Raw genomic sequence first — 10,269 nt, 5'->3', positions numbered from 1 at the left:
GAAATTATATGGAATGCAATACAATATAATAGAGAATGTATGAAGGAGAAGTTAAGGGTCACCAAGAGCATATGGTAAAGGCCAACGACAGTCTTAGTACCAGGGGACAATACAGAGAGGGTTAGGGAATGATAATTGAGGGTATTTTGGCTGAGAACTTTCCACATTTGCTTAAAGTCATACATCAGCTTTGTGGAGTTTGAAAAATCAACACTGAGACATACTGAGCTAAGTTCCGGAAGATGACAGAATTGAGGGCCTACAAAAGTGGGAAGTCAGAGTTAACACTCTTCTGAAGCAAACCGCCAAAAAGAAGTCTTTGAGTGAAGACTTTACTACTTAGGAAGTTCACAGTAACTAATGCTACAGCTACTTGAGAAACTAGAAGACGGCAGGATGATATTTTTTAGATACTGAGAGGAAGCTGTCAGTGTAAAATTTTGTACCCAACAGAACTACCAAGAAAAAGGGTAAGGTCATTTTCGATAAAGAGTGAGACATTACTATCTGCATACCTTCATTAAATGAATTCTTGAGCATTTACTCTTGGAAAAAGAAATTACTCTTGGAAAAAGAAAAAGTCCTCAGACATAAGAAGGAATGGTGACCAAAGAAAATGGTTAACGAGGGTAAACTAAACTATAAAACTAACGTCAATTTTTGTGAGTTAAAAGGTGAACCAGATGACTTCCAGCATGGCAGTGTTGTTCTGCTTCTCTGTCCCAGGTAAAGTGNTACAACAGAGGAAGGAACATCTTTTCTAGAAAACTTGTGAGAATTCTGTAGGGATGGTGAGAGTCTGTGACGTTTGAATCAAGTTTCCTTCCTAGCTCCCTCCTCCAGCTCAGCAATGTGGAGACTCCAGACTTCTGCAGCCAAAAAAACATGGCTTCATCCTCCTCAGCTCCCAGTTGAAGAGCTCTCTTCCTAGGAAATGCAGGACATCAGTCTTTCTCATCCTGCCCCCAGGTATCTGTTGCTGAGCTGAAGTTTCAAGTGAGCGTGATTGACAAGGCAAAGGTCGGGGGGGTTCTTACTCTATTCAGCCCTCACTCAGAGAATGGAGGCTCTACCTTGGGTGTGGCATGCTGAGAATTACTGGAACACTGACTACCTTTGCCCTCGCACATGAACTGGTGTTTCCATGCCAGGAAGATAAGCAAGAAGGCTGTCGGATGCTTCCCTGCTCCCTCCACTGAGCACTTGGCTTCTAAAGTAGGAGTATCACTAAGAAATTTCACATTATTCCAGCAAAGTGCTGACTTTGAGATTTTAACCTAAGAAAGAGGCCCTTTATGAAACCAGTAGCCCCTAATCCCTTCTAAAGAACTGACTTCAGTTGTGATAGAGGGTGGTCAAATTCAAATCTGAGGGCCCAACACGAGGTTGTGACAAAAGGCAACTGAATGGAGATTCAAGATACAGTCTAAAGTGTACATTAGCTAGTCTGCAGGACAGAAGTGGGAAATAAGACAGCCCAGAGGAGCCATCTTGGAATTACAAGAAATAGCAAACACAGATCTCAGTACCTATGCCTTTAAAGGAGCCAGGATATGATTGGATTAGCTTATAGGGCAATTTATGCCCCACAGCATCATTGAAAGCAATATAGCAACTGGCAATTATGGGAATTTAATAACTAGGCATGGTCAAAGAAACAATATTGGAGCCCTGTCAAACCCACTGTCATCCCAGGGAAACTTATCCAAAGCTATGCCTTCTCAAGGAGAAACATCAGAGGCTTAATACTGGGGGTTGGGGGTGGGGAAGGAAGGACACTTCATTAAAATAATTCAGCCGGTCACTGAACAACACTCCCTTGGAGTGGAGGAGGGGAAGGACCAGTTGGTATATTATGTTATCTAAAATCTTAAGTCCCTAACAAAATAATCATGCAAAGAAATACAAAAGTATAACTCATATGCTAGAAATAAAGCAGGCACTAGAAACTGCCTGTGAGAAGAATAGGATGTTGGATTCATATGAGAAAAACTTGAAAGGAGTCATTATAAACATGTTCCCAGAGCTAAGGAAGCCATAGTTAAAGAGTAAATGGAAGTATGATGTCAGTGTCACATTAAATGGAGACTATCAATAAAGAGATTGATGATAAAAAGAACCAAATGGAAATTCTAGAGTCGAAATGTATAACTGAAATTTAAAAAATTCATTAGGGAGACTGAACAGTCTTGAGTTGGCGTAAGAAAGAATAAAACTTGAAGATAGGTCAGTAGAGATAAAAAGAAATGGAGAAAAAAGAACATCACTTCAGAGAAATGTGGGACACCATTAAGTAGCCTCTGACACATGCATAATGGGAGTACCAGAAGGAGAGGAGAGAGAGAAGCAAAAATATTCAGAGATCTGATGGCTGAACAATTCCCCAAAGTATTGCAAAAACAATAACGTAAGGCCACATAAACTGAGACTGTATAAAATATTATTTATATGGTAAATCATTGGGGCCATACAGATATGTGATATATATGTATTGTATTTGCCATTAATAGCATAAAATAGGGCCGCCTGGGTGGCTCAGTCAGTTAACATGCAACTTCTGCTCAGGTCATGATCTCACAGTTCGTGAGTTTGAGCCCCACCTCAGGTTCTGTGCGGACAGCTCAGCCTGGAGCCTGCTTCAGATTCTGTCTCCGTCCCTCTGTCTCTCTCAAAAATAAAAAAATGTTATAAAAAAAAATAGATAAAGGAGGTGGGTAGGAGCAAAGGAGGAAACAAATAGAGCTACCAAAGAGTAAAGTTCCTCCATGGAATTAGCCTAGTATAAATCTATAGTTCATTCTGATAAGATGTATGTTGTAAATAGAACAATTAAAAAAACCCTAAACAGTGAAAATTCATTAAGGAAATTCAAATAATTTGGAAAATGCTCAACTTGAAATAAAAGTATTAAAGGAGGAACAGAACAACAACAAAAAGAAAGCAAAAAGTAAAAGCATAGACATCAATCCAACAGTATAATTATTAAATATGAATGGATTAAACAATCAAATTATGGTGATTGTCAGACTGGGTAAAAAGACGTGATTCAACTATATAGTGTCCTCAGGGGACACACTTTAGATTAAAAGATACAAATAGAGCAATTCCTATCAAAATAACACCAGCATCCTTCACAGAGCTAGAACAAACAATCCTAACATTTGTATGGAACCAGAAAAGACCCCAAATAGCCAAAGCAATCCTGAAAAAGAAAACCAAAGTTGGAGGCATCACAATTCTGGTCTTCAAGCTGTATTACAAAGCTGTAATTATCAGGACAGTATGGTACTGGCACAAGAAGACACTCAGATCAATGGAACAGAATAGAGAACCCAGAAATGGATCCACAAGCATAGATGGGCTAACTAATCTTTGACAAAACAGGAAAGAATACCTAACGGAATAAAGACAGTCTCCAGAAAATGATGTTAGGAAAACTGGACAGCAACATGCAGAAGAATGAACCAGGAACACTTTCTTACGCCATACACAAAAATAAACTCAAAATGGATGAAAGACCTAAACAGATGACAGGAAGCCATTAATATTCTAGAGGAGAAAGCAGGAAAAACCTCTGACCTTGGCCACAGCAACTTCTTACTCAACATGTTTTCAGAGGCAAGGGAACAAAAGCAAAAATGAACTATTGGGACCTCATCAAGATAAAAAGCTTCTGCAGAGCAAAGGAAACAATCAGCAAAACTAAAAGGCAACCAACAGAATGGGAGAACATATTGCAAATGACATATCAAATAAAGGATTAGTATCCAAAATCTATAAAGAACTTATCAAACTCAACACCCAAAAAAACAATCCCGTGAAGAAGTGGGCAAAAGACATGATAGACAATTTGCCCAAGAAGACATCTAGATGGCTAACAGACACATGAAAAGATGCCCGCCATCACTCATCATCGGTGAATTAAAATCATAAGGAGATACCACCTCACATCTGTCAGAATGGTTAAAATTAATCCAGGCAATGACAGGTGTTGGTGAGGATGCAGAGAAAGAGACACCCTTTTGCACTACTGGTGGGAATGCAAATTGGTACAGCCACTCTGGAAAACAGGATGGAGGTTCCTAGAAAAATTAAAACTAGAACTACCCTACAACCCAGCAATTGCACTACTAGATATTCATCCAAAAAATACAGGTGTGTGGGGCGCCTTGGGTGGCTTAGTTGGTTAAGCGTCCGACTTTCGCTTAGGTCATGACCTCGCGGTTCGTGGGTTCGAGCCCCGCGTCGGGCTCTGTGCTGACTGCCAGCTCAGAGCCTGGAGCCTGTTTCAGTCTGTGACTCCCTCTCTCTCTGACCCTCCCCTGCTCATGCTGTCTCTCTCTCTCTCTCCTAGAAAAAAAAAAATACAGGTGTGCTGTTTCTAAGGGGCACATGCACCCCAATGTTTAAAACAGCACTACCGACAACAGCCAAAGTATGGAAAAGAGCCCAAATGTCCAATGACAGAAGAATGGATAAAGATGTGGTATATATACATACCACTTGCCGTTTGCAACAACATGGAAGTAAAGTGTACTATGCTAAGTGAAATTAGAGAAAGACCAATATGGTCTCACTCATATGAGGACTTTAAGATACAAAACAGATGAACATAAGGGAAAGGAAGCAAAAATAATATAAAAATGGAGGGGGACAAAACATAAGAGACTCTTAAATACAGAGAACAAGCAGAGGGTTGCTGGAAGGGCTGTGGTGGGGGGAGGGGCTAAATGGGCAAGGAACATTAAGGAGACACTTGTTGGAATGAGCACTGGGTGTTATATGTCAGGGACGACGAATCACTGGATTCTACTCCTGAAATCATTACTGCACTATATGCTAACTAACTTGGATGTGAATTTTAAAAAACCAAAAATGTTATATACAATAAAAACCTGCACAGTTAAAAAAATAAAAGATACAGATAGATTGAAAGCAATAGCAGGAAATAAGTCCTGTCCTGCAAACAGCAATCACAACAAAATCTTATGGGGACATTTTATAATGATGTAGGTGTCAATTGACATCAAGGTGATTTTACAATTCTAAACATATACACCTAACAACAAAGGACCAGAATATATGACAACAAAAAGGGAGAGCTAACTACAACCATAATGTTGGGAGACTTCAATATCCTACTTTTCAATAAGAGATAGAAAACTAGACAGAACAACAAAGCAAGATGAACAACACTACAAACTAACTGATCTAATAATAGGCATCTGTAGACTACTCCACTCAACAGACAACAGATATACATTCTTCTCAAGTGTACATGGAAGATTCTTGAAGAAAGGTCATATGCTAAGCCATAAAACAAACCCCAATAAATTTCAGAGAAATAGTGCAAAGTATGTTCTTCAACAGTGAAATGATAGGACTCAAATGCAGGAAAAAGGTCGAGAAAATCACAAATAGGTGGAATTATTAAACACAACACTTCTTCTAAATAACCAATGGGTCAATAAAGAAATCAAGACAAATAGGAAAACATTTTGAGATGAATGAAAATGACACAATGTTACAGAAGTTATTAAATTCAGGTAGAGGGGATTTTATAGTTGTAAGTTGTAAAGAGAAAGATTTAAAATTAACCACCTAACCTTAGAAATTATTCTTTAGAAATAAAAGAATTAGAATACAATGAACAGTTGTCATACAACAAATGAGGTAACTTAGATGAAAAGGATAAATTCCTAGGACACAAGCTAAAACACTAAAGAAAAAGTAGACAATCTCAATAGACCTGTAACAAGTGAAGAGTTTGAAGTAGTAATTTAAAAAACAAAGGGGGGGGGCGCCTGGGTGGCTTAGTCGGTTAAGCGTCCGACTTTCGCTTAGGTCATGATCTCGCGGTTCGTGGGTTCGGGCCCCGCGTCGGGCTCTGTGCTGACTGCCAGCTCAGAGCCTGGAGCCTGTTTCAGAGTCTGTGACTCCCTCTCTCTCTGACCCTCCCCTGCTCACGCTATCTCTCTGTCTCTCCTAGAAATAAATAAAAAGAATAATAAAAAAAAAAAAAGACAAACTACCCACAAAGGCACAGGCATAGTCGGCTTCACAGCTTAATTCTACTAAACATTTAAAGAGAAATTAATACCAATTATCCACAAACTCACCCTAAAAAGAGAAAAGAGAGGGGCACCTGGGTGGCTCAGTTGATTAAGTGTCCAACTTCAGCTCAGGTCATGATCTCATCGTTCATGGGTTCGAGCCCCACATTGGTCTCCGCACTGATGGTGTGGAACTTGCTTGAGACTCTCTCTCTTTCTCTCTCTCTCTCTGCCTCTTCCTCATTTGCACTTTCTCTCACTCTCAAAGATAAATAAAACTTTTAAAAAAAGAATAGAAAAGAGAACACTTCCTAACTCATTTTATATGGCCTTTATTACCCTGATACCAAAACCAGACAAGATATCGCAAGAAAAGACTACAGACCAATATCTCTCATGAATATGGATGCTCAGGTCATCAACAAAACACTAGTGAACTGAATAAAACAACATAAAAAAGAATTATACATGATGACTGAGTAGGATTTACCCCCGGATGTACACAGTTAACTAGTTCAACTTCTGAAAATCAATATAATATCAGTACAATAAAAACAAAAATTACATGATCATCTCAGTAGACTCAAGAAAAGCATTTGACAGAATCCAATGCCCTTTTGATAAAAACACTCAAACTAGGGATAAAAGAGAACTTCCTCAACATAATTAAAAATGCACAGCTAATATCATACTTAATGGTTACAAAAATGGAATGCTTTCTCTCAAACGTTAGGAAATAGGCAAGGATATCTGCTCTTCAACATTGTGCTGGAGGTTCTGGCTAGGACAATAAGAAAAAAATGAAAGTCATCCACGTCAGAAAGAAGTAAAATGATCTCTCTTTACAGATGACATGATCTTAGAGAAACTCTAAGGAACACACTAAAAATCTATTAGAATAATAGTCATGTTAAGCAAGGTTGCAGGATAAAAGGCAATATACAAAAAAATCTATTGTGTTTCTTCACACGTGCAATGAACAATCTGAAAATGAAATTAAGAAAATAATTCCATTTATTATAGCATAAAAAACTTAGGAATTGAATTTAACAAGGTAAGTGCAAAGTTTGTACTCTGAAAAACATTGAAATATACTCTGAAATACTGAAAGAAATTAAAGAATATCTAACTCCTTGGAAAAATATCCCCTGTTCATGGATCAGAAAACTATGGATCATCACTATTCAAACTGATACATAGATTCATTATAATCCCTATCAAAATCCCAGTTGATTTGTTTTTTTTTATTTTTTAATTAAAAATATTTTTTAATGTTTTATTTATTTCTGAGAGACAGTGTGAGCAGGGGAGGGTCAGAGAGAGAGGGAGATGCAGAATCTGAAACAGGCTCCAGGCTCTGAGCTAGTCATTAGCACAGAGCCCAACACGGGGCTCAAACCCACGAACCGTGAGCTCATGACCTGAGCTGAAGTTGAACGCTTAACCAACCGAGCCACCCAGGTACCCCACAGTTGATTTATTTGTAGAAATTGACAAGCTTATTCTAAAGTTCATTCAGAATTTCAGGGGACCCAGAATAGCTAAAACAATATTTAGAAAGAATAAAAATAAGAGATCTCAAACTCTCCCATTTCTAACCTATGTATAAAGCAGTAATCAAGACACTCTGGTACTAGCACAAGAACAAAAATAGATCAGTTATATTCCTATTCAGGAATAGAATTGAGAGTCCAGAAATAAAGCTATATGTGTATGGTTAACTGATTTGTAAACAAGTGTGCCAAGACCATCCAATGGTAAAGGAACAGCCTTTTCAACAAATGTTAATGGTTCACTGGATAGGCACATATGTATAAATATAAGAACTAAACTATAAAACTTGGAAGACAACATAAGGGAAATTCTTCATTACCTTGTGTTGGCAAAGGATTCTTAGATGTGATGCCAAAAGTACAAGGAACAACAAAAAGACAAATTTGACTTACCAAAATTAAAAATTTTGTCCGGGGTGCCTGGCTGGCTCAGTTGGAAAAGTGTCTGACTCCTGATCTTGGGGTCATGGGTTTGAGCCCCACACTGGGTGTAGAGATCACTTAAACTTTATATAAAAAATTTTGTTCAGCAAAGGACATCATCAAGAAAATAAAAAAGACAACCCACAGAATGGGAGAAAATGTGTGTAAATTCTTTATCTGATAAGTGACATATCCAGAATGTATAAAAATCTTTTAAAATTCAATAATAAGTGGTGCCTGGGTGGCTCAGTTGACTCTTGATTTTATCTCAGCTCATGATCCCAAGGTCATGGAATCAAGCCCCACATTGGCACTGGGCTGAACATGCATCCTGCTTAAGATTCACACTCTCTGGGTGCTTGCGTGGCTCAGTCAGTTAAGCATCCAACTTCAGTTCAGGTCATGATCTCATGGTTTATGAGTTTGAGCCCTGCATTGGGCTCTGTGCTGACAGCTCAGAGCCTAAAACCTGCTTCAGATTCTGTGTCTCCCTCTCTCTCTGCCTCTGTCTGTCTATATCTCTCAAAAATAAATAAACATTAAAAAAAAGAAACTTTTTAAAAAGAGTCTCTCTCCCTCTGCTCCTACCTTGGGATCCTATATAATAAAATATAATAAAAGTCCAAAATAAAAGTCTCACAGGATCTCTCTCTCTCTCTCTCTCAAAAAAAGAAAAAAAGTTAGGGGCGCCTGGATGGCTTAGTCAGTTAAGCATCTGACTTCGGCTCAGGTGGTTCGTGGGTTCGACCCCCTCATCAGGTCCTGTGCTGACAGCTCAGAGCCTGGAGCCTGTTTCAAATACTGTGTCTCCCTCTCTCACTGCCCCTCCCCCACTCACACTCTGTGTCTCTCTCTCTCAAAAAATAAAAATAAACATTAAAAAAAATTTTTTAATTAAACTTCAATAATAAAAAGGCAACCCAATTAAGAAATGGGCAAAGGATCTGAATAGACATTTCTCTAAAGAAGATATGCAAATGGCCAATAAGCACATGAAAAGATGCTCAAAATCATCAGGGAAGTGCAAAGCAAACCACAATATTATAGCACTCATACCCACTATGATGGCTGGAAATGAAAAGTCAGAAATGAAAAGTGTGAGTGAACATGTGAAGAATTCAGAATTCTTATACACTGCTGGTGGGAATGTAATATTGTTCAGCTGTTTTGGAAAATAGTTTAGCACTGTTTAGACTTAAGAGTGGGGTTACCATGTGATTCAATAATTCCAGTCTTAACGAATAAAGACATATCCACACAATCACTTGTACACAAATGGTCATAGCAGCATAGTGGGGATTGATAACTAAAGGGTATGAAGTTTCTTTTGGAGGTGATGAAATATTCTAAAATTGATGGTACTGATGATTGTACATATTGTGAATACACTAGCAGTGCCTGAGAGGCTTAGTCAGTTGAGTGTCTGATTCTTCATTTTGGCTCAGGTCATGATCCCATGTTCATGGGTTCAAGCCCCACTTCAGCTCCATGCTGAGGATGGAGTGTGCTTAAGATTCTCTCCCTCTGTCCCTACCCCACTCACAGACTATATTCACTATAGAGTGAATATACTAAAAACCCTGAATATAAATGGCTATAAATGGGTGACGTGTGGTATTTGAAATATCTTAATAAATGTGTTTAAAAAAACCCATAAACAATAAAAGCAAACTACTGATTAAAGGAAAGGGCACTCAGAACACTTTAAGGGCCTTGAATTGTTTGACAGCCAAAACTGGCCACCACTGGACATGCTTGCTGAAACTTCAAAGGGAAACTTTTAAAAAGAATAAAAACAAGAGTCTGTAATATACATGCAAGGAAAAGGGAGAGAGGAGAAAATCTAAACAAAGCCAGGGAAGGAAGAGGGGAAATGAACAGAATGAATGGAAACCACAAAATAATACGCTGGAAATAAGTCCAGATATTAATAGTCAGTACATATAAACAAAACCAAAACCAAGAATCTTTGTCAAGTCTGTCTGGGACTGGGCCAGACAGCCTACGGGCCACAGCTACACTTGGGTTTCTAGGTGTGTCTTTCCCAGCATCCAGACAGGAGCAGACCAAGGTCTGCAAAGAGCAAGAGCCACAGCCTCTAGGGAGTGGGGGACAGACAGATAGACAGAGGCAGGGAGAAGGACCCCTCCGCTGCTTTACAAATGCCGGGCTGTTCTCCAAGGTGGAGCGCAAGCAGACAGCAATCAACCCTCTCGGATTTTGGGTGTTCTCTGGGGACG

The sequence above is a fragment of the Crocuta crocuta genome, unplaced genomic scaffold, assembly GCF_008692635.1.
Source record: "Crocuta crocuta isolate KB4526 unplaced genomic scaffold, BGI_CrCroc_1.0 scaffold180, whole genome shotgun sequence".
NCBI classification, from domain to species: domain Eukaryota; kingdom Metazoa; phylum Chordata; class Mammalia; order Carnivora; family Hyaenidae; genus Crocuta; species Crocuta crocuta.
The sequence above is the reverse complement of the archived record's forward strand: the minus strand, read 5'-3'. Positions refer to the sequence as shown.